Source organism: Arvicanthis niloticus, chromosome 8 (genome assembly GCF_011762505.2).
Source record: "Arvicanthis niloticus isolate mArvNil1 chromosome 8, mArvNil1.pat.X, whole genome shotgun sequence".
NCBI lineage: Eukaryota > Metazoa > Chordata > Mammalia > Rodentia > Muridae > Arvicanthis > Arvicanthis niloticus.
The window spans coordinates 55,000,367-55,022,549 of NC_047665.1; the positions used below are offsets into that span (position 1 = coordinate 55,000,367).

Consider the following 22,183-nt stretch of genomic DNA (forward strand, 5'->3'; position numbering starts at 1 on the left):
GTCTTACTGCTGAGCTTTTCCTCTGTGATGGGCAGTCACTTTGTTTCACCTCAGTTTCTGAAGACTGTTTCAAACCTGTGTGTGGCCCTGGCTTTCGATGGAAGCAATGCTTTGGCTCTGGCTCCAGACCAGGCTGGGGTTTGGGCTCTAGAGCTTGAAGTCCGGAAATAGCTATACCAGTGGATTCTACATTTTGGAGTAAGTATCTGACACTGAGCTGGGTGAGTGCTTGGCTTGACCTAGAGTGCATCCTCAGCTTAGCTTGACTCTGTAATGTTGGGTGTCCTAAGAAGATACATGGAGATTTTACTGGTACAGTAGGTGAGGTGATCTCAGCTTGACAAGTGGATTTCCTTATAGAATTCATGGAGATGAAATACTAGAGACAGGGAAGGGACTGTGTGCAGGAGTTACAGTTCTCTGACCTCAAATTGACCTGTCTGATTTGGTGCCCTTCATGAAAGAGCTGTAGTTGTAGGTCTTAGGCTTTAGATAAAAGCCCAAGTTTGTGGCAAGAAAAAAATCTAGGTTGAGTTAAGACTGAGAATGTGCTGGGGTTGGAAATACAGGTCTTTGACCTCACTCAGAACTGCTTTGAGTTCACACAGACTCAGGGGTGAATTTCTGGGTTGTTGCAAAATTCTATTTATTTTCCTACCTGTTTCTTTCATTGTTGTGGACAAAGCTGCTTAAAAGATCCTGAGATTGCATTTTTAATTTCATAAGTCAATATTGTTAACATCATTGTGTAACCTCAATTTACATTGATTACACAAGATTCTACCCAGTCATGACCACATAAGTGTTACAAGTACTTTTCAAACCTAAATGCTCCACTCCTCATTTTTGGGACTCAGATCCTGAACTGATCGGAGGAACTCAGACACTGTAGGCTACTCTTCCTAGACATGCCTCTTTGATCTGAAAAATGTTTACTGTGTAGTCTGTTCCCTGGATTAAAAGAATCAATATTCTGACAAGACTTTCTATTGTTTCTTTGAATCAGTTCAGAATGAAGTCCTGAAAAGGGAGGATTATATAAATGAACGTTGTTGTGCTTATATGACACCTATTAACCATATCAATGTCCAGTATGCCATAATAACCCTAAGGGAGAAATTGTGGCACACATACTGTGATGGTTTATATATGCTCAGCCCAGGGACTGGCACTTTTAGAAGATGTGGCCTTGTTGGAATAGGTGTGTCACTGGATGTGGGCTTTAAGACCCTCATCCTAGCTTTCTGGAAGCCAGTGTTGTGCTAGCACACTTAAGATGAAGATTTAGAATCACCAGCTTCTCCTGCAACATGCCTGCCTGAATGCTGCCATGTTCTTACCTTGATGATAATGGACTGACTCTCTGAACCTGTAAGCTAGCCCAATTTAATGTTGTTCGTAAGAGAGTTGCATTGGTTATGGTGTCTGTTCACAGCAGTAAAACCTGAACTAATACACATACCTGGGCCATAACCAATAATTTCATAATTATACTTAAGACCCATTAAACAAGAGGGAAACCATGCCCTGTACATGAAACCTAGTACATTACTCAGTTCTAATAAAGTCATGGATATTAGACAACTTACAATTATTACTTTATTAAAGTAGCATAATCTCTAACAAGAATCTACCCACCTGTCTTTATACCCACTAATAAGTGTAGTTGTCCCTCCTCCCCAAAGAAAATTTTTCTTGCAACAAATGGAGACCACTACAGAAAACTAAACCAAAATCAAGAATTGTGGCACCCAGTCCCTATGGATTCATCTACAAAGTACTCCTGAGCATAAGGCACGGGGAACATTGCCAAAGAGGGGGCAGAGAATTGTCCAAGCCAGGGGATCAGGAAACATGTTGTAAAATTGTTTAACCTAGTGACACTAAAAGCAACATCCATAAAGTCTCATCAATATGACTTACAAACATTGGCTAAACAAAGGTAACTAAGTGGGGGAATGGGGAAAGGGGATGGCATCTGAAGTGTAAATAAAATATCTAATAAAAAATAAGAAAAAAAACAAAGGTAACACCAATGAATATATCAAATTGGACAAAGAACAATCCATGAGTCCTCAACCCTACATAAAGACCTATAGGTAACTGAAGAAAAATAGGAACAAGAAACACATTATTTTGTTGTCTAATATCAAATGGTCAGCTCTGAAAACATTTAGGTATTATTGTATGGACTACATAGGTATATATATATATATATATATATATATATATATATATATGCATGAAATAATAATTACTGAAAATGAGGCCATGAAGTTGAAGGAAAAGAAGGAGGAGCATATTGGAGGGTTTGGTGGAAGGAAAGAGAAAGTGCTATAATTAAATTATAATTTCAAATAAAAAAGTTGTGCTTATTACCAAGATATAGGACACTGAGACCCCCCCGGGCTGCATAGGCAACCAGAATAATGTCTCTTGACTTGCAGAAATCCAGAAACTTGCTCTGGTTCAGATAAGGGTGACATTCTACCTATGGATGGATAATATAAACATATATTGTACTATAAAAAATTCCATTTAATAAAATAGTTTTAAATCTATCTATCTATCATCTAGTGTGTGTGTGTGTGTGTGTGTGTGTGTGTGTGTGTGTGTGTGTGTTGGTGTTCTTTAAGGGTCAAATAAGTTATTAGATTCATCAAAGCTTTAGAAAAGCAGCAAGCACTCTTAACTGATGTGCCATCTCACTACCCCCAAAAGTGTCAATATTAACATGAAAACATTATAAAAATATAAATACAACATAAGAAAATATATGCAAAAACATTTTTAAAAAAAGAAAATATATGCAACATTACAACACAATTAGTGTCTCATATAAAGTGATTTCATACCAGTGACTGAAAGTTATGAGAAATAAGTTAGAACAAAAGACAAATGTGCTTAAATGGTTGATTTGATTGCATAAGCTCCAAAGAAGATGATGACTATGATGCCGTCAGAAACAAGGTCAGCTAATGTTCTGTGAGTGGACTTCATCTACCATTGAAACTCTTGTAAGTAGGTAGCTTGTCAGTCTACTCTGGATACTTTTTATAGCCTCCAGTCAGGAACTATGCTTTTGACTTTGGGGTTTCATTCATATCCACAGATTCTTACATGCATTGGACACTAATATTATCCTGTCTTCTTTACTAAGGCACCATCAAGAAGAGATATAATTAAAAATCAGTGATGTTCTCTCAGCTAAAGACAACTGCTATTAGAATTTTGTGTTCTACAAATCTAAAATAAATGAGAAGTGGCAAGGAAATGCTATGTGACAGAAAGAACACGAAGAATAGAAAAAGAGGCTTGAGTGGTCTCACCTGGTTGCACACAAGCTTGTACTTGAGCCCAGGCTTATTCAGGATCATCACCAGCTGTCTGCGGTTAAAGTTAGACACCCGGATGGACTTGGCCAATCCTGTATCTTTACACTTCTCCATGAACTGGGAAAGGAGAAATTGCATAGGATCATGTATATCTATTCATAAAAGCATGGCAGCAAGTTTTATATCACATTGAAACAAACTGGAGTCATTTGAGGAGAGCTCTCAATTGAGAAAATTCCTCCCTAAGATTTGCAGATAGGTGAGTATGTAGGGCATTTTCTTAATTAATGATTGATTTGAGAGAATTCAGGCCATTGTGGGTGGTGATAGTCCCTGGCAAGTGTTTCTGGATGGTGTAAGAAAGCAAGCCAGGCAGTAAAACAGTACTCTTCCATGGTCTCTGCTTCCAATCCTGCTGCTAGATTCGCCCTTGTTTGAGTTTTCCTGACTTCATTCAGGGCTTGACTGTGATATGGAAATGTAAGGTAAAATTAACCTTTCCTCCTTCAAGTTGCTTTTGGCTTGTTTTATCATAGCAATAGAAACCCTAACAAAGAACTAATGTTAATATAAATAAAAAATTGAACTGTTTATATATGTTTATATATATACAAAAAAAGCTAAACATAAGTATGACAAAGGATTAAAAAATAAATTAAAAACCAAATAATCTAATTTAAAAACTGTATTATGGAACCAATAATGGAGTAACAAATGAAAAAAAATATAAGTGGCTAAGAAATAATTTTAGAATATTCAACCTCCGTGTCTATAAGGAAATGCAAATAGAAACAATTTTGAGACTTAATCTTAATTCAAAGCATGAAAGATCATGGGGAGAAATGAGAGCATACCAGTATAAATATGGGGAAAATAAAACACTTATTCACTGTTGTTAGAGGTGAACATTGGTGTAGACACTAATGAAGTCGATTTAGATGTTTCTCGTGAATCTAGAGATATGTCTACCATATGACACAGCCATACCACTAGGAGTACACCCTCCTCTCAAGACACTTGCTCACCCATTTCTGCTCTACTCACAGTATCCAGGAAATGAAAACACCTAGTCTCCATCAAGAATGAAAGAGTAATGTAAATTTGGACCATATGCACAATGCAATTTCATTCAGCTATAAACACAAATAAAATTCTGAAATTACCAATTCCTATTAAAATTCTATTGCAGTTGGTAAATAGATAGAGCTGGAAATAAATAATTATTCAGAAGGAAGCATCCCAAAACAAGGAAGATGAATATCATGTTTTTTTTAAATATGTGAATCCTAGCTATAAATTTTACATTTTGAACTTACATTAGAACACTGTAGAGGTCAGGTGATATGAAAATGGCATGGAGCAGTCACCTTCAAGGGATAGGAGAACATAGGAAGGATGAAAACAGAATGGAAGTGATGGAGGAAGAAGTGTTGAGTAGTTTAGGGAAGGGATGTTGGAGTAGGGGGGATTGTACGGGAGAAGTAACCTCCTCTAAAGTCTTATGATAAAGCCAGATGGAAGCCTACTAATGTAAAGGCTTCCACATACATATATATGTAGATAAGGGAAACTTGAATGAGGTTACCCTCCAAGGAGGGGAGAATGCCCTTCCTAGTTACCATAGAATATCAAATAAAAACCAGGTGTTGTTGGTTCTTAGAGTATCATAGACACCCCCAACAATGTGAGTTGTTTTTTGGTACCCTCCATAACTTGATAGTAAGATATTATTGCTGCAAATAGCACATAGTTGACTTGCAGGACATGAAGAAGTAAATCTGGTAGTGATCTGGCTTTTTATAGTGCTGGGAGGTGCTGTGTACATGAATGAGGGATAAAAATAATCAGCAAGTTTATTTAGCCATAAAACTTGAACTACAATAATAACCAGCATGGCAAGATGTGTCCAGTGGTGCAATATTGCTACATCTGCTTTTAGAATTGCTGACCACTTTCTGATCAGATTTAAGGATGACTCCAAAAGATATAATTTATATCTGGACTGTTAACCAACCCACAAATCTGTAGTTGTCTAGGTCATAGATCTTCAAGGAGAAACTATTATACTTCTGCTAAATGAATATACCAATAAACTGCCTGCTACCTATTTATGTTTATTTCTACAGCCTAGTGTAGCTCCCAATCCATACCAGAAAGCTCCTTTTTTGCAGTAGATGGCAATTTATACAAGCTCACAATTGGTCAAGGGGCAGAACATAAAAGACTGTGGATTGCTCAGTCCTAAGTTAGAAATCTATATCAAAGGTTTTTCTTTAAGGCTCAGGGATCATTATGGGGGTGGGAGTAGAAGTATGACGAGGCCCGAATTAGTGGAGGGCTGTGGTGAAACAGGTTTGATTTTTTTAATATGTCAAAGTTTTGTACACATGAACTCACAGCAGCTGTACCTGCATGAACAGTCCTCACGAGTTTAGAACCATTCATAATTCCATCACGGATCAGATGGGTCTTACAGATTCCCACTCCTAGCTGAAGGACTATTGATAATTGATGGCTGCTACAGGAGAGAAAATCTGTTTTCATCATGTGTACCTTAGATAGCATGCCAATCTTGGAGCACATCAGCCATGCACATCAAACAGTACTAAGTGGGCTCAGTAAATTTAAAAAAGAGCGCATGAATTAAAATGACAGTGTGGGTAAGGAGGAGTTGTTTATTTAAAAACAACCATATATGATATTTCAGAGAGACCCCTCTCAATTATATTCCAGTCTTCATTTCTTTTTTTCCTTTCTACTTAGTCAGGTTTTCTGTCCCACTACTTTAGGGAAACACCTGTGAACACAGGATGCTTCCTAGACTCAAGGGTGCACACTCCAATTTCATAAGTGAAATGATGGACTGTTATTCTCTTTTCAGGTTCTCTGAGGTCTCACCTTTATGGACTCACCTCCCATATAGCACAGAGACCTACTGTCTCAAATGACAGTTTTCCATTTTCATCTTTTGTATATAGCTCCTCTGATGGCTGTAATAAAAGCAGTTATAGAAATCTCAACAAAGACATGCATCCCCCCTATTGCAATGGCCTTAAGATTCTATGGGAAACAGAAAAGTAAACATCCATGTAGTAATTGGAGAACAGCATCATCTATCAATAGCATAGACAAAGTTAATTAGGCTACATGATGCAAATGGCATACCTTAATTGATATCGGCAAATGAATAAGATAGAGGTCAGCAAAATCTAGCTGAAAGTTTTTCAGTGATCTTTCTAAGCCAACTAGACTAGACCAGAAAAGAAATACCTCCCATCACATAATAATCAAAACACAAAATGCACAAAACAAAGAAAGAATTTTAAAAGCAGTAAGGAAAAAAGGACAAGTAACATATAAAGGCAGACCTATCAGAATTGCACCAGATTTCTCACCAGAGACTATAATAGCTAGAAGATCCTGGACAGATGACATACAGACCCTAAAAGAACATAAATGCCAGCCCAGGATACTATACCCAGCAAAACTCTCAATTACCATAGATGGAGAAACCAAAATATTCTATGACAAAATGAAATTTACACAATATCTTTCCACAAACCCAGCACTACAAAGAATAATAGGAGAAAAGCACCAATACAAGGAGGGCAATTATACCCCAGCAAGAGCAAGAAAGTAAGCCTCTTCCAACAAACCCAAAAGAAGATAATCACACAAACAAAGCCTCCACTGTTAACAAAAATAACAGGAAGCAACAATCTCCTCTCCTTAATATCTCTTAACATCAATGGTCTCAATTTCCCCGATAAAAAGGCATAGTCTAACGGGCTGGATATGCAAACAGGAAGACAAGGAAAAGCCCACACTCACATGGAAATTGAACAATACTCTACTCAATGATAATGTAGTCAGGGAAGAAATAAGGAAAGAAATTAAAGACTTTTTAGAATTTAATGAAAATGAAGACACATCATACCAAAACCTATGGGACACAATGAAAGCGGTGCTAAGAGGAAAACTCATAGCTCTAAGTGTTTACAAAAAGAAACTGGAGAGGGCATACACTAGCAGTTTGACAACACACCTGAAAGCTCTAGAACAAAAAGAAGCAAATATACCCCAGAGGAGTAGATGGGAGGAAATAATTAAACTCAGGGCTGAAATCAACCAAATAGAAACAAAAAGAAATATACAAAGAATCAATAAAACTAGGCGCTGGTTCTTTGAGAAAATCAACAAGATAGATAAACCCTTAGCCAGACTAATCAGAGGGCAGAGAGACAGTATTCAAATTAATAAAATCAGAACTGAAAAGGGGGATATAACAACAGAAACTGAGGAAATCCAAAAAATCATCAGATCCTACTACAAAAGCCTATACTCAACAAAATTGGAAAATCTGGATTAAAAGGACAACTGTCTAGACAAATACCAGTTACCAATGTTAAATCAGGAGCAGATAAACCATCTAAACAGTCCCATAACCCTGGAAGAAATAGAAGCAGCCATTAAAAGTCTACCCACCAAAAAAAAAAGGCCAGGACCAGATGGTTTCAGTGCAGAATTCTATCAGACCTTCAAGGAAGACCTAATACCAATTTTTTTCAAACTATTCCACAAAGTAGAAATAGAAGGAACACTACCCAATTCATTCTATGAAGCCACAATCATGCTCATACCTAAACCACACAAAGACCCAACAAAGAAAGAGAACTTCAGACCAATCTCCCTAATGAATTTTGATGTAAAAATACTCAATAAAAGTCTTGCGAACAGAATCCAAGAACACATCAAAACAATCATCTATTATGATCAAGTAGGCTTTATCCCAGGAATGCAGGGTTGGTTCAATATACGGAAGTCCATCAATGTAATTCACTATATAAACAAATTCTCAGCTGAGGAATCTCGAATGGTTGAGAAGCACCAAAAGAAGTGTTCAACATCCCTAGTCATCAGGGAAATGCAAATGAAAATAACACTGAGATTCTACCTCACACCAGTCAGAATGGCTAAGATTGAAAACATAGGTGACAGCAGATACTGGCGAGGATGTGAAGAAAGAGGAACACTCCTCCATTGTTGGTGGGATTGTAAGCTGGTACAACCACTATGGAAATCAGTCTGGTGGTACCTCAGAAAATTGAACATAGTATTACCTGAGGACCCAGCTATACCACTCCTGGGCATATACCCAAAAGATGTTTCAACATACAACAGGGACACGTGCTCCGCTATGTTTATAGCAGCCTTATTTATAATAGCCAGAAGTTGGAAAGAACCCAGATGTCCTTCAACAGAGGAATGGATACAGAAAATGTGGTATATTTACACAAGCTATTAAAAACAATGAGTTCATGAAATTCTTAGGCAAATGGATGAAGCTTGAGAATATCATCCTGAGTGAGGTAACCCAAACACAAAAGAATATACATGGCATGCACTCACTGATAAGTGGATATTAGCCCAAAAGCTCACAATACCTAAGACACAATGCATAAACCACATGAAACTTAAGAGGAGGAAGGAAGACCAGTGTGGGAGCTTTGATTTTTTTTTTTTTTTAGAAGGAGTAGCAAAATACTCAACCAGAGCTCCCAGGGTCTAAACCTCCAGCCTGAGAACAGAAAGGGAGGGACTCATGGCTCCACTTGTATAGGTAACTGAGGGTGGCCTCCTTAGGCAACAGTGGAAGTGGAGGGCCATGGTCCCCAAAAGATTGGATCCACAGTGTTGGGGAATGCAAGAGCAGGGAGGCAGGATTGGGAGAATGGTGGGAACACACTCTCATAAAAATTGGAAAAGGGGGTATGGGATAAGGGGTTTGGGGGGGAAAAGGAAGAGGAGGTAACAGTGAAAGGTAAATATGTAAAATATCCAATAAAAACAAACAGATAATGGGTCTGGCAAAAAAATTAATATTCTTAAGAGAGATGCAAATCCTAATTTCCCTCAACAATTAATTGACAAAAGAGGAGTAATTTTACAAAAAGTAGAAGCTCTCATTAATTGATATATAGATTGATTAATTGTTGGCTGTTTTATAATAGTCCTTTGATAAAAGAAATTATTAATAAAGAATTCTATTTCTTTAAATAGTGTCTTTATGACTTTCTGAGGGTGGAAGGAACATGCTAGTTTACTCTAGTTTACTCTAGTTTACTCTAGTTACTAGTTTACTCTTAACTTTCTAAAACTGAAAGCTCATGTCAAATCTGCCAATGATTGCCTCTGGCATTGCTGAGACCAATAAAAACTGTGCCACAACTATGTGGAAAGACCCTTTTACCCTTAAATGGGCCAAGACTTAGTTCCTATATGGGGCCAAGGATTGATATGCCTGTTTGATACCACAGAAGGCACAGCTAAATGGCCACCAAAAAGATTAATGAATTAAATAGATACCCCCACAAAACCAGGCCCAATTACAAATAAGATGAATAACAATTGACATCCAGGGAAGAGAAATCTCCCTGAGAATTCCCTTCCTTTTTTTTTTTCCAGGTAAAAATCAATCACCCGTGATGTCTGCTGTTAGGAGTTCTAATCCTGATGGTGGCCTTCCAATTTATACTACTCAGACCTCCAATGGGCCTTTGACAAGGACATCAAACAGCTATAGACTGACATCACTAATCTGAAGAAATCCCTCGTTTCGCTGTCTGATGCAATCCCCCAAAATTGCAAAGGACTTTATTGGACTTGATTTTCTCTTTTACAATAGAAAAGACTGTGTACAGCTCTAGACTGTGTACAGCCCTTTAAAAAGAATGCTGCTTTTACATAGACAAAACAGGGATGATTAAAAAGAGCATGAAAAAGGCCAGAGAAGGTCTTGAGAAAAGACAGAGAGAGAAAGAGAAAAATGAGAGCTTGCACAAGAATTGGTCTTCAACCTCTCCATGATTGTTAACCCTCTTCCTTCCATCTTGGGACCATTAATTAGGTTATTTTTGCTTATTTCCTTTGGTCCCAGGGCCTTAAATAGGCTGAATAACTTTGTGAAACAACAAATAGATAATCTAATAGCAAAATCTATTAAGATACATTATCATAAGTTAGCTATGGAAGACCACAAGACTCTAGATGAGGATGTTACTCTATCCAGGGTGTTCCCAAGTCCCATCTCCACCCAACCTAAAAGAGGGGACTTCTGCCCCTAGACCAAGCAGAGAGGGGCCACCTAGAACCCTCTCTGTCTGGCGATCTGAATTCTTGCTTAGGCTGTGAGAATGTACTTTTACCATGTTACTGTGCCCTACCCTGTCATTACCAACTATTTCAGGTTAAATATTTTTCACTTGTTCCGGCTATAGCCCCACCTAGATGACTTGCATCTTTCTCTGTGGTCAGGAATGTGTCTTCTTGCTTTAGGCTTTCCCCACCCTGAGGCTTGAGGAATGTTAATCCAGCAAGTGTCCTCTGATTCAGGGATAATGCCCTCCACCCAGAATGTGTCCCGGGGAAGTGACAGTAAAGGCCTGAAATCTTACATTCAGTTCTGCCTTCTAAGACTTACATTCTTTTGCTCAGGTCTAGGGTAAAGAAAAAGCCTATGTATGTATGTATGTATGTATGTATATGTATATATATATATATATATTTCATAAAATGATCTTTATAATTTTTCACTCTACACAGAAAGCACATTTTACCAAGGCAGTACTATAATTTTAGATTTTTTATAACACCCTTCATTAATTCATACATAAGCCTAGTATATACACAATACCTTTGTAATGACAAATATGTCTTCTCTCTTCACAACACCATCTGCAATCTTGCTTCGAATAGCCGGTCCTGTTTCCTTTTCATTTTGTACACATAAGCAGAATCAATATGGTGGAATCCAGTATCTATTCCTATTTTAGTAGACTCAAAAATCTTACTTGCAAGAACCTAGAGGAGGAAGAAAGGGTATGATTTGGATGAAGATGTGCCAAGAGATGTGAATTTAAAAATCACCATCAAGCCTCTTAATTAAATGACAAGGCATCAGTTCCTAGAATCAGATTTCTTGCTTTTCTTTTCCATAAGGCCTTACAGAGCTTCCAATAAGTAGAATGAATAACACAGACAGAAGCAATCACTTTCTCAAAAGTTGACTTTTACCTGTTTTGGGGTATTCAGCAGAGAAGACTGATTGGACATAGGTTCAAGCCAATAGAAAGTATTTATTAGCTGGTCTATGACTACACTGGGTATTTAGGATCCTAGCGTAGCATTGAGTTTTCTTCAATGTGTGCTTTTAAGTACCAAAATCATATCTTGGGTTGACATACTTCAGTAAAAAGAACAGTTAGCCAGAAGCAGAACCACAGAAGCCAAAAAGCAAGGTTAGTGGTGATAAGTTTATAAAAAGATAAAAAATATGTTCTGTGGAGATATGTTGTGAGGTTTGGTTTGGGGGACGGGGATGTCTCAGCAGGCCCATGCTATGGCATCTCTTCCCCTTGTGGTACCAACCACACACTGGTATAGTATAGAATAGAGTTTATTCAGCACCTGGGGAGGGTAGTTGAGAGGGTAGTAGAGGCAGAGAGAGGAAAAGAGAGAGCCATGACCATGTGGCAAGAGGGGGAAGGGAAGGGGGTAGAGGTGAGGGGACAGAGGGATCAAGAGAGCAAGAGTGGTAAGAAAGAGAGGAGGAGGAAAGCAGCCCCTGTTATAGTGGGCCAGGTCTGTCTGGCTATTGCCAGGTAACTATGGGGAGGAACATACTTGGCTGTTGCCAGGTAACTGTGGGGTGGAGTTTAGACAGAATGTTAGCAAGTTTCCAATAACTGTGGACTTTGATAGACTAGGACTTTGTTTAAGTTTTGGCGGGTGGTGCTGTTTACATATTTAGTTTTACAGCCTGAATAAAACCTCCATCCTGTGCTAAGGTCTGAGGAGTTTATTAAGGTCTAGGGACCTGCTACATTCCCTAATGGTCTTGCTGAATAAGTAAAATCATGGACTTATCCTGTTTTAGTTTAAGATGCTGTTAATCCAATCAGAATGAGAACTAAAAGTTCAGCAAGTGCCAACAGTAGAGTAATTATCTAGTGGGTCCAAGAGAGCAGAGAATGGTACTAATTATTTCCCAACCATAGCATGATTTTTTTAGAAAAAAAAAAAATACTCTTGATTAATTAGGATAGAAATAGTAGGGTGTTTTTTTCCCAATCTGCTTTTAAACCATTTTAATTACATGCAAGTATTAAGGTCAGTTCTAGGTTGGGGAACTATCAATAATACAATAGATGCAAATAGTCAAGGAACAAGCAAGACAATAAACACAAACAGTCAAAAAAAAACAATCAAGCCAGTAAACAAAGTCCTGTGATCACTCCCTTGTTCACTGTTTCTAAGGGCTTATCAGGATGACCAAAATATCTGCACTACTTCTCTGTCCAAGCCCAAAGTCATTTTCATGTCTGAAGCCTACCTCTTTGTTCTAGCCTAATGTCAGATTCCTGACAAGCAGCTCATTTCTTTGTCCTTGGCCAATGTCAGATTCCTGCAAAGAGGGTACTGGGCTTGATTATTGCTGGCCTAAAAGCTTTAGTTACACCACTGCTTCTGCAATTGCTTTGACACAAGAAGTTAAGACAGCTACTTTTGTTAATCATTTAACAAAAAACTGTTACTAATGTGTTGCGTATTCAGGAGGATTTAGAAGGCATTTGAAACAATGGTTTGAGGCTCTTTATCCTATTCAAATTTTTGGAAGGAGGTTCAGAGTTTAAGAGTAAGGAGCCATTCAGGAGGATTTAGAAGGCATTTGAAACAATGGTTTGAGGCTCTTTATCCTATTCAAATTTTTGGAAGGAGGTTCAGAGTTTAAGAGTAAGGAGCCACCTTGAGTGTCATGCCAAATACCAATGGATTTGTGTTACTTTAAAAACTTACAATGATAGCCATTATAATTAGGAAAAAGTTTAAAGACACTTGCATGGTATTTAGCGTAATTATAACACCTCTCTGGATGTTTTAACTTTGTATGATGAGATTACAAATTTAAAGAATGCTGCTCTGCTGAGCTTTGATGCTGCAGATACTATTGATAAAACAGGAGGTTTTCTTTCAATCCTAGAGATAGTTTTCTTCATCTCATAAGAAGTATGTCTAAGTCTCTCTAAATTTGTAGGATCATTTCTGTAAGGAAATGTAACTGTTGTTGTAAGGCCTCAGGTTCTGCTCAATCAGTGTACTTTGTTGAGGCCCAAGCAAAATGTTGAGGCCCGAGCTGCCCCACTTTGGGCAGCCAAAAATGTTGCAGCCCTCTCCACTCCACGCTTGGAGGCTACTGTTTCCCGGCCCAAGCTGCTGCTTCGGTCTGCGGGTCAGGGTTCAGCAAGAGAGAGAGTGAGGATGGACTCGAAGAATGGAGATGAGACAGGGTGTGATTGAATCCTGTTTATTCTTCAGTCTCTCTTCCTAGTCCAAGTCTCAAGTCTTGAGTTCCTAATTCCTAGTTCCTAGTTGTACTCCTTCTAGCTCCTAGTTCCTAGTTCCTAGTTGTACTCCTTGTTGTTCTCTTCCAAGTGTCTAATGTCTACTTCTACTCCTAGTGTCTGAATCTCTGTTACTCCAAATTGTTCTCCAAGTTGTACTCTCTAAAGTGTCTGATTCTCTGATCTCCAAATTGTTCTGAACTCTCCTGTCTGCCTCTCGCCTTTTATATGTCTCACTTCTAAGCCATGCTTTTTGGTCACACCTTTAAGTCATGCTCTTAGGTCTTGTCTCTAAATATGATCTCTAAGTCACACCTTTAAGTCACACACTTTTAATCTCACACACCTTTAATCTCACACACCCAAGGTATCTAAACCAAGATGTTATCAGAGTGTGCTCACCTGTTGTAGGCTGTTGTAAAACAAGTCTCATGTCAGGGTATATGGCTCAAAATGGCTGCAAAGCTGATAGCCACTTTCTGCTAAAAGTCAGCTCCCAATAGTACTTAGTGGGGAAAACATGAGAAGAGCCATGTTTACTCAAATCATTACTACATGCCCACCAAGTTGTCTCAGAGGTCCAGTAATATTGCTATCCATATGAATTCACATATAAGGCAGAATAGCAGGCATCAGAATAAGGAGAAGTGCTTAGGTTAAAGGTTTCACATATTATAGAAGTTTTAGCCCCTTATAAGTCTTGTAACATTAATTTGGGCTGCACCCCAGCCATAGTGAGTTTTGTCAGTCAATGGGCAGACAGTCTGGTTAGTTTTTATCTTTCTATATTGTACAGTGGCTAGATATCTGAGCATAACCAGAAACCCTGGCTGATTTTTGGCGAGGAATGATTAACTCTTTCCCCAGGGACCATTGCTGTGGCACAGAATCTAACTCTGCAGAGGGTTTTTTGTTTGATTGTTTGTTTGTTTGTTTGTTTGTTTTTGTTTCTTCCTCCAAAGGCCAGAATTCTTTTGAGGAATATTTTATGAAAGCCTCAGCTTTATGAACCCAGTTTTTTACAAATGGAAATTCTCTTGTTTCTGGTAACTGGGGGGTCCAGCTGCAGGACAGCATAGAATTATAAACTCTATTTTTTTAATCTCAAAGTTAAAATTTTATATCATGTGTGTGTGTGTGTGTGTGTGTGTGTGTGTGTGTGTGTGTGTGTAAAGTTGGAATATTAGATTGCTAGTCTACAGTCACACTGGCTAATATCATCCCTATATCTGTTTTCCTCTGTTCTCAGTCTAGGCCTGAGGGTGGTTGGACCCTGTGTTCAAACCCATAGTGTAAAACACAAGTGTCAGGAGGAGGTAGAAAGCCAGGGAATGAAAGGGCCTGGGACCCAATTGAATTTTGATTTCCATGGGTCTGTCATCAGAGACACTTCATTAAACAGTATCCATAGCTTTCACTTTCTTGTCCTGGGTGTGGTGAATCCACCGTTTAATGCCAGCTACCTACACAGCCATAGGAGTGGATAGAATCACTATATGGGTTTCTTTCTGAGTTGATTTTAGTTTCTCCTGAGTTATATGCTTGACCCAGACACTATCATCAGACTGGAACAAGAGAAACTGGTGGTTGACTCAGAGGTTGGCTGCATCTCTTGGATATTCCAACAAATACCCTTTATGCAGGACTGAAATGCTTATAGTGACTTGAGAAATGAATAGTTAGAGAGTTCTGCCAACCGTTGGTCTCTGAGTCTGGGAAGCAATGAGGGAAGTCCTCCAGAGATAATCTTATTGGGGGATGGGGGTAAATCCTTCCTTATATGGGATGCATCAGGCTGAACCAAAGCAAGGCAATAGGCCTCTCCACCCATCATTGCTGGACTATATTGAGAGTTTTGTTAGAGTTTATTTTAATATTTTGTTTATTTTGTCATCTCTGATGTCTACATGTAAGATGAAGTTGTAAAGCTTTAGCTGTTAATTGAGAGACTGTAGCTACAAAAGCCAGGTCATGGTCTGACCCGATTGCTAGGAGGATGCCAAAGAGGGGCACCAGTTTCTGGAGGAGTTTCTTAGCTACTATTTGAGTAGTTTGAGTTCAGGTGGAGAATGCTGATAACCATCCTGAAAAGGTATCTTTAAAAAACTAGCAAGTAATTGTATCCTCCCCCAACAGACTGGATCTTGTTGAAGTCAGTTTTCAACAGTTTGTAGGAATGTTGGTCTTGTAGAGTGAAAAATTATAAGGCCATTTTATGAAATATATGTAGACTTTTTCTTTGCCCTTAGACCTGAGCAGAAAAAGTGCAAGTTCCAGAACTCGGAACTGAAAATAAGATTTCAGGTCTTCACTGCCCCGGACACATTTTGGGTGGAGGACATTATCCCTGAATCAAAGGACACTTGCTGGATTACATTCCTCAAGCCTCAGGGAGTAGACCCACCTGTGGGTGGGAAAAGCCCAAAAGCAGGAAGACACATTCCTGACCACAAAAAAGATACAAGTCATCGAGGTGGGGCTGTGACTGGAGAAAATGAGAAATATTTAACCTGAAATAGTTGGTAATGACAGGGTAGGGCACAGTGACATGGTAAAACTACATTTTTGAGAAGAATGAGTGTGCAGAGTGATTTTCACATGACTCTAAATCATTTAGGGTGAGTTCCTCTGAAATGTTCCACTACTTTTGTTATGTATCCTTGACAACCCCTCACCCCCCTTCCCATTCCCCTGGTTTGTGGTTTACTCCTTTAAAAACCCTCCTCAGACTGGCTGGCGGGGTCAAACTACTCCTGCGCAGTTTGTGCTGTTTGGCTGCTGGCTGCCAGCTCTCTTCCCTAATAAACCTCTGCTGATTGCATCCAGGTATGGTGTCTTGGAGTTTGTGGGTGGTCGCAACTTCCATTACAAATTACTAACCTCTACTTCTGGGGTTCTGACCCAGCTCCCCAAAAGACAACCTTAATATCAGTGTGGCCTGTTTCTACTCTGGTGACATACCATAACATGGCACTACCTGAAACTCTGTGGTAAAGAAATGATAGAGATGTCACAGGGAAAGATCATTCTTCTAGAAACAATTGGCAGGACTGTTGGGTAACTAACCTTCACCAGGCTACTCATCTCAGGTCCACAGAACTTTCAGAGTTGCTCAGACCAAGGTATGTTATACCTAGACTGGCCAGCTTAACTTGGGATGTCTCAGCCAGACACCAGCTTTGTTCTGAAGTGAATATAAAACAAGAGCTCTTACCCAGGAAGGGGTCCACATGAGAGACTGAAGACCCCCAGACTCGGGAGACCCTTACTCAAGTCTCTATACATCATACTATGGACATGGATGGTGGCAAAAAAAATATACTGATTGATGGTCTATTTATACTGTGGTGAACTCTTTTCTTTTCCCTATCTAATAGCCTGGGTTCAGATAAATCAGTTGTGTTCTCTGGGCTGAAGTTCCCGGTTTGGTTAAAGTAACTACTGAAGCTCCCATGTACCTACTTTCATTTTTCATTTTCTTATAGTCTTGGATGAGTGCTTGAGGCAAAAGTATAGCTGAATTGATGGTGGTGTGTTTCTCAAACCAGTCTTGAGGGTGGGCCAGGAGTAGAACTTAGTACTGGGTCACAGTCACTAAACAGCCAGTGTTTTGGTTTTCCATAGAGAAAGGCCTCAAATGTGTCATGGGGTGCTCTGAGTACATGATCTTGAGGAGAGTTAACGTGTTTTATTTCCTTTATTAAATTAGCAGTAGCTATCACAACTCTTAGATTACTGGACCATCCTGTGGCTATAGGATTCTCATTTGGACAGGTATGTCACAGGGCATTTCTATAGCCCAAATGTTTGGGTTAAAATCCCCTTTGTCTTTTATTTAGTCTCAGTCCAGGTTAGAAACTTAGAGCTCTCTTTGTACTGGTGTACAGAGGCCTTGCTGTTTCTACAAATTCTGGTATTCAGAGGCTACAATACTCAGCTGCCAATAGGAACACTCAAATCTATCTCTTGGTCTTTAAGTTGAAATCTGAAGAATGGTAGCAATCCTACTCTGAGACATGCTTATTTTGCCTCCTTTTGTCTGGTAGCCAAGTTTGGCTTTCTTAGTCAACAGTTTGTAACCTAAGGTTTGTAACTCATACAGCAGTACCTCAGTAACATTTTATGATCTCTTTTCCTGGGCAACCTTTGATAGAAGGGCAAGAAGTCTATATTTAGTGTGTTTAAATCCTGAGGAAATCTGGTCCAGGTATGTTGCCTGCTATAAACTCCCATTTGGTCTGTCCATTTAAATGCAATGATGGGGTGACTAACCCCTGTCAATGGGATGCTGAACAGTGGTTCATCTTTCAGGTCCACAACAGTGTAGACGTATTTCTCTAGAAAAACCAGATTCATGAGAATCAGAAGTCCTAGATTTCTTCATAGGTTGGAGAGGCATACAACAGGGTGTCTGGCAGGACACTAAGATGTCTGTCTATCTCTTTAAGCCAAGAAAAAATGGACCATAATTTCCCCCTTCTGTTTCCAAAGTCACTTGGTATAGTTTAACCTGGGCAAAAGTAGTTGATCTACTTGTTGGTTGAACAATGATAGGAGTTTGGTGTTGGGCCAGTCCTAGGGGATTGATTGTTTCTGACAAGGTCAGACACCAAAATAATGCTGTGCATCTGTAAGTTTAATTGCATTTCATCTTTAGAGAAGGTTATGGTAGCTTTCAGTTCATGCAAAAGGTCTTGTCCCAATCAATTCTTTGTTGTTAAACACTCTTTGAGGTATTTCCAACAACTGGGACCTATGTTACAAAATAGGTTCTTACCCACCCTTTGCGGCCATAGAAAGCCCCTGTGATATACCTGTTCAAATGGTTGGGCCTTATAACACAAGATGGCTAGCTTATCTTAGAGTTGTGGTACCTACTACTACTTTAAAATAACCTATGTAACTTTTTTTTCTAATAGCAGGGGCCAGCTGGGTAACATAGAAATCTTTTTGGTAGCTGTCTTTAATCCTGCAAGCTTTACTTTTATTGCTGAGCCATCTTGTCCACTCATGCATTATCGACATAGTAGTGTGACAGAATAAAATGACCAGGGTGGAAATGTCCCTGTAGTGAATGTGGGAGTAATGTGGTACAGGTTTCTATGAGGATTCTTCCTGGGTGTTTTTATGAGAATTTTCTGAAGGAAGACACAGAATTTTCATTCCACCAACTTTGAAATGTAACAATGCATGAGAAATGTGTACAAGTAAATCTCCTAAATCACATCCTAAAATGTCTCACAATCATGACCTTCAGCCCTATGCAAGCACACCACATATTCTGCTTTTCCAAAAGCAATCATATATATATGACAAAGTCTAGGTGTCAATAAGAGTGAGATTAGAAAGAGAACTTGAACTGATTCCGTTGTGATTCTTTAAATCTTTGGAATGCAGATCTTTACTCTGTGTCACAAAACAAACTGTGATTTGGAAAATTTATAGTCTTTAAATTTGCATTTAGAAATGTGACTTGTCATCATTATGTAAGAGGTTTTTGCTGTATCTGTCAGCACTTAAAGCCTAAGTTTATTCTTAGCAGACATCTATCTGTCTAATGTAATACTTTAAATTATTGTCTTTTCTTTACATTTGGGTTATGGCTCTAGAATTTATTTCTTAAGGGTAGAGCAGAAAATTAAATACATGCTTGCCCATACAGTTTAATAATTTTAAAAACTTTGTTTTCTTAAAAAATTACAATGAAAGGATGGTGGTTTTCATATTCCTCTTCCAACACCAGCCTGACTTTCTTAGAAGGGAAGGGGATTTGTCAAGGTGAAACTTTAGATGAACACATTGCTCTCTCTGGTCCTTTCCACTACTTTGATTACTTCAAAACAACTACGTTCTGTCACAATCTTCACAATTATCCAAGAGGTACATGTATGGATGCAAAATTCAGTTAACTTTTCCAATATCACACAGTAGAATAGTCTAAGCAAGATTGTAGACTATTGACTTGCTTCTAAGGACTTGCTTCTAAGCTACTTAGTTATCTACTTCATGTTATAGTCTCATCTATCAATACAGGATCCAATAGTTCATAGAATCTTTTATAAGGTCAGAGAGAGGAGACCAGGTTTTATATTTTACATGCATGTAAATCTATCAGTGTTCAGTATTATGTGGCAAAGTCTACTTATCTCAATTTCAACATTTACTGGGAATTGCTGGAGGTGTCCCTGCAGGAGAACAGACATACTCTTCTGCCTATTCTATGCTTCTCATTTGCAGTAACTCCTGACACACATGTTTTCTAGTATTTATCCTTACTGAAAGCAAGAAAGGAAGATATCCTGTATTGTAGAGATAAACAGCTCCCAATTCTATTAGTATCAACAAGGAAGCTTTGAGGCAGCTCTGTGGAGTAATGACTTTCATATTTAGAAGGAAGCTGGGAAATGAGCTGAAACAGGGAAAACAGAGCTCAGATCAATCAATCACCAATATCCAAGAACAACCTTTCACTAATGGCCTAATTAGAACCTGTTAGGGTAATTTCTACTTATTTTTGTTCTTAACATGCAGTAGCCCCAGTTGGAAGAAACTGTGAATCAGAGATGAAAAGGGCAAGCTCAGTTCCCACATATTATATGTGAGTTTCCTTTTGAGACCCTCCACCCCAGCCCTTCACCTTTTGATACCTCTGGGTTTTGACAAGTGCCATAGCCCAGTAGTGGCATGAGGTGGCCATCATTGAGTTGCACACACTGCTGTTTGAAACTCATTGCTCTTCACTCTTCTGATCATGCAGAGACTACATACTTTTTCTTTCATTTATACAGAGTTAAAAAGGAAGGACAGAGTCTAATTCCTAGTATCTGTTCAATGTTTAACCAATAGCATGTGGGGGGAATGAGGTTGACTCAAAGCAACTATGGAGAGCAATGAGAACCAGTTAAATGATTTATATGATTGTGGTTTCTTCCATAAGCAAGAGTTACTGACACTAAAATGATCAGTTTTAAATAACTTTTCCCTTCATGGTTTCCATATTACTTTAGTAATTATAACATTGAATAATTACCAACAGCTAGAAACTGTCAGAATTGTTTTTAATATTTATTTTATTTCTCCTCCTCTTTTCTTCCATCTCTCTCTGTGTATACAAGTGCACATGGCAGTGGGAAGTAGACGTTGTATTCCCTGGAGCTGGAGTTCTAAGTATTTGGAAATAGCTTGCTGGGAATGACTGGCCTGAACTCTGGTCCTCTGACACAGAACAAGCTCTCTTAACTATATGCCATATAGCCAGCACCAGAATTTTTTGTTCTTGGTATAAAATTTTTGCATCATAATGAGTTTTGTTATATATTTCATAAAACAAAACATTTTATATCATATACAGGTTATTAAGAAAATATCCTGAGAATTTCACACATTATGACTCTCTAGAGTCTAGAATTAAGTAAAGAACAAAACCAAAGACTACTAACTTTTTAACTGTGTCCTAAAAAACAAAATATTTTCAGTTTCTGTTTTTCTCTTCCTCCTCTTTCTCTTCCTCCTCACCCTCTTTTCCATTCTCCACCCTCTCTTATCCCCTCCTCCTCCTTCTTCAAGCTCTAAGATGATTGACTGTAGGTATTTATTGAAGCGCTGGTACAATTTTGCTATAATATCCTTCTGGCCCTGATTTTTTTAATCTGTAAAGATTTTTATTACTATTTCAATTCTTTCATTTGTTATAGGTCTATTTAGGCTGTTGACTTCTTTTTTTAATTTGGTAAATTGACTGGATCTTGAAATTCATCCATTTCTGTTATGTTTCTCAGCTTAATAGACTACAGGTTTTTGAAATGCTGCTCTTAAAACAAAATAAAATTTTAAAATATTGTTTTTAAAACCAAATGAGAAATTTAAATATTTAAAATACTTAAAATATAAAACAATACTCTGAACATTTTCTGTCTATTGTAATGTTTTTCTGTTCATTTCTGAATGTGCTAGTTTGGGTCCTCTCTTGGTTATTTGGGCCAGCAATGGTCTGTTGATCACATTTCTTTTTTCACAGAACTAGCCTGTAGTGAGAATTTTTTATTTCCTAAGATCCCAGTTATGTAATTATTTTTGTTTTAATTCCAGGTGTGCAATATAGAGATGGTTCAAATTGCCCACAACCACTAAGTATAATTGTCTTGTCCTCTAGCAGGGGCATGATTTTTGCCAGATGCAGATTTGGATTTCTTGGTTTTCTTGAGGGTACAAATGCTAGAGCCCCATGGAGGCTGCTGGTCATCCTGCAGGTGTGCTCTCTGCTGCTGGTCCCTGCTGTTCTCTTTGCTGTTTGCTGGTTTGTTAGATTGTTGGATGATGATATCCTGGTGATGAAGATTGGACTTGCCTCTAGGAATTTGATGCCCCTAATCAGCAGGATGTAGTCTAATGAGATCAATGCCCTTCCCTCCCAACCTTCTTTCTTGCCTACCTAGATTTGAGGAGATG

General features: G+C 38.5%; 1 pseudogene; it reads right to left on the bottom strand.

The window, feature by feature from the left end:
- Positions 1 to 2,353: 2,353 nt before the first annotated feature.
- LOC117713403 (aldo-keto reductase family 1 member C1-like) lies at positions 2,354 to 20,466 on the bottom strand (annotated as a pseudogene).
- Between the last annotated feature and the right edge of the window lie 1,717 nt (positions 20,467 to 22,183).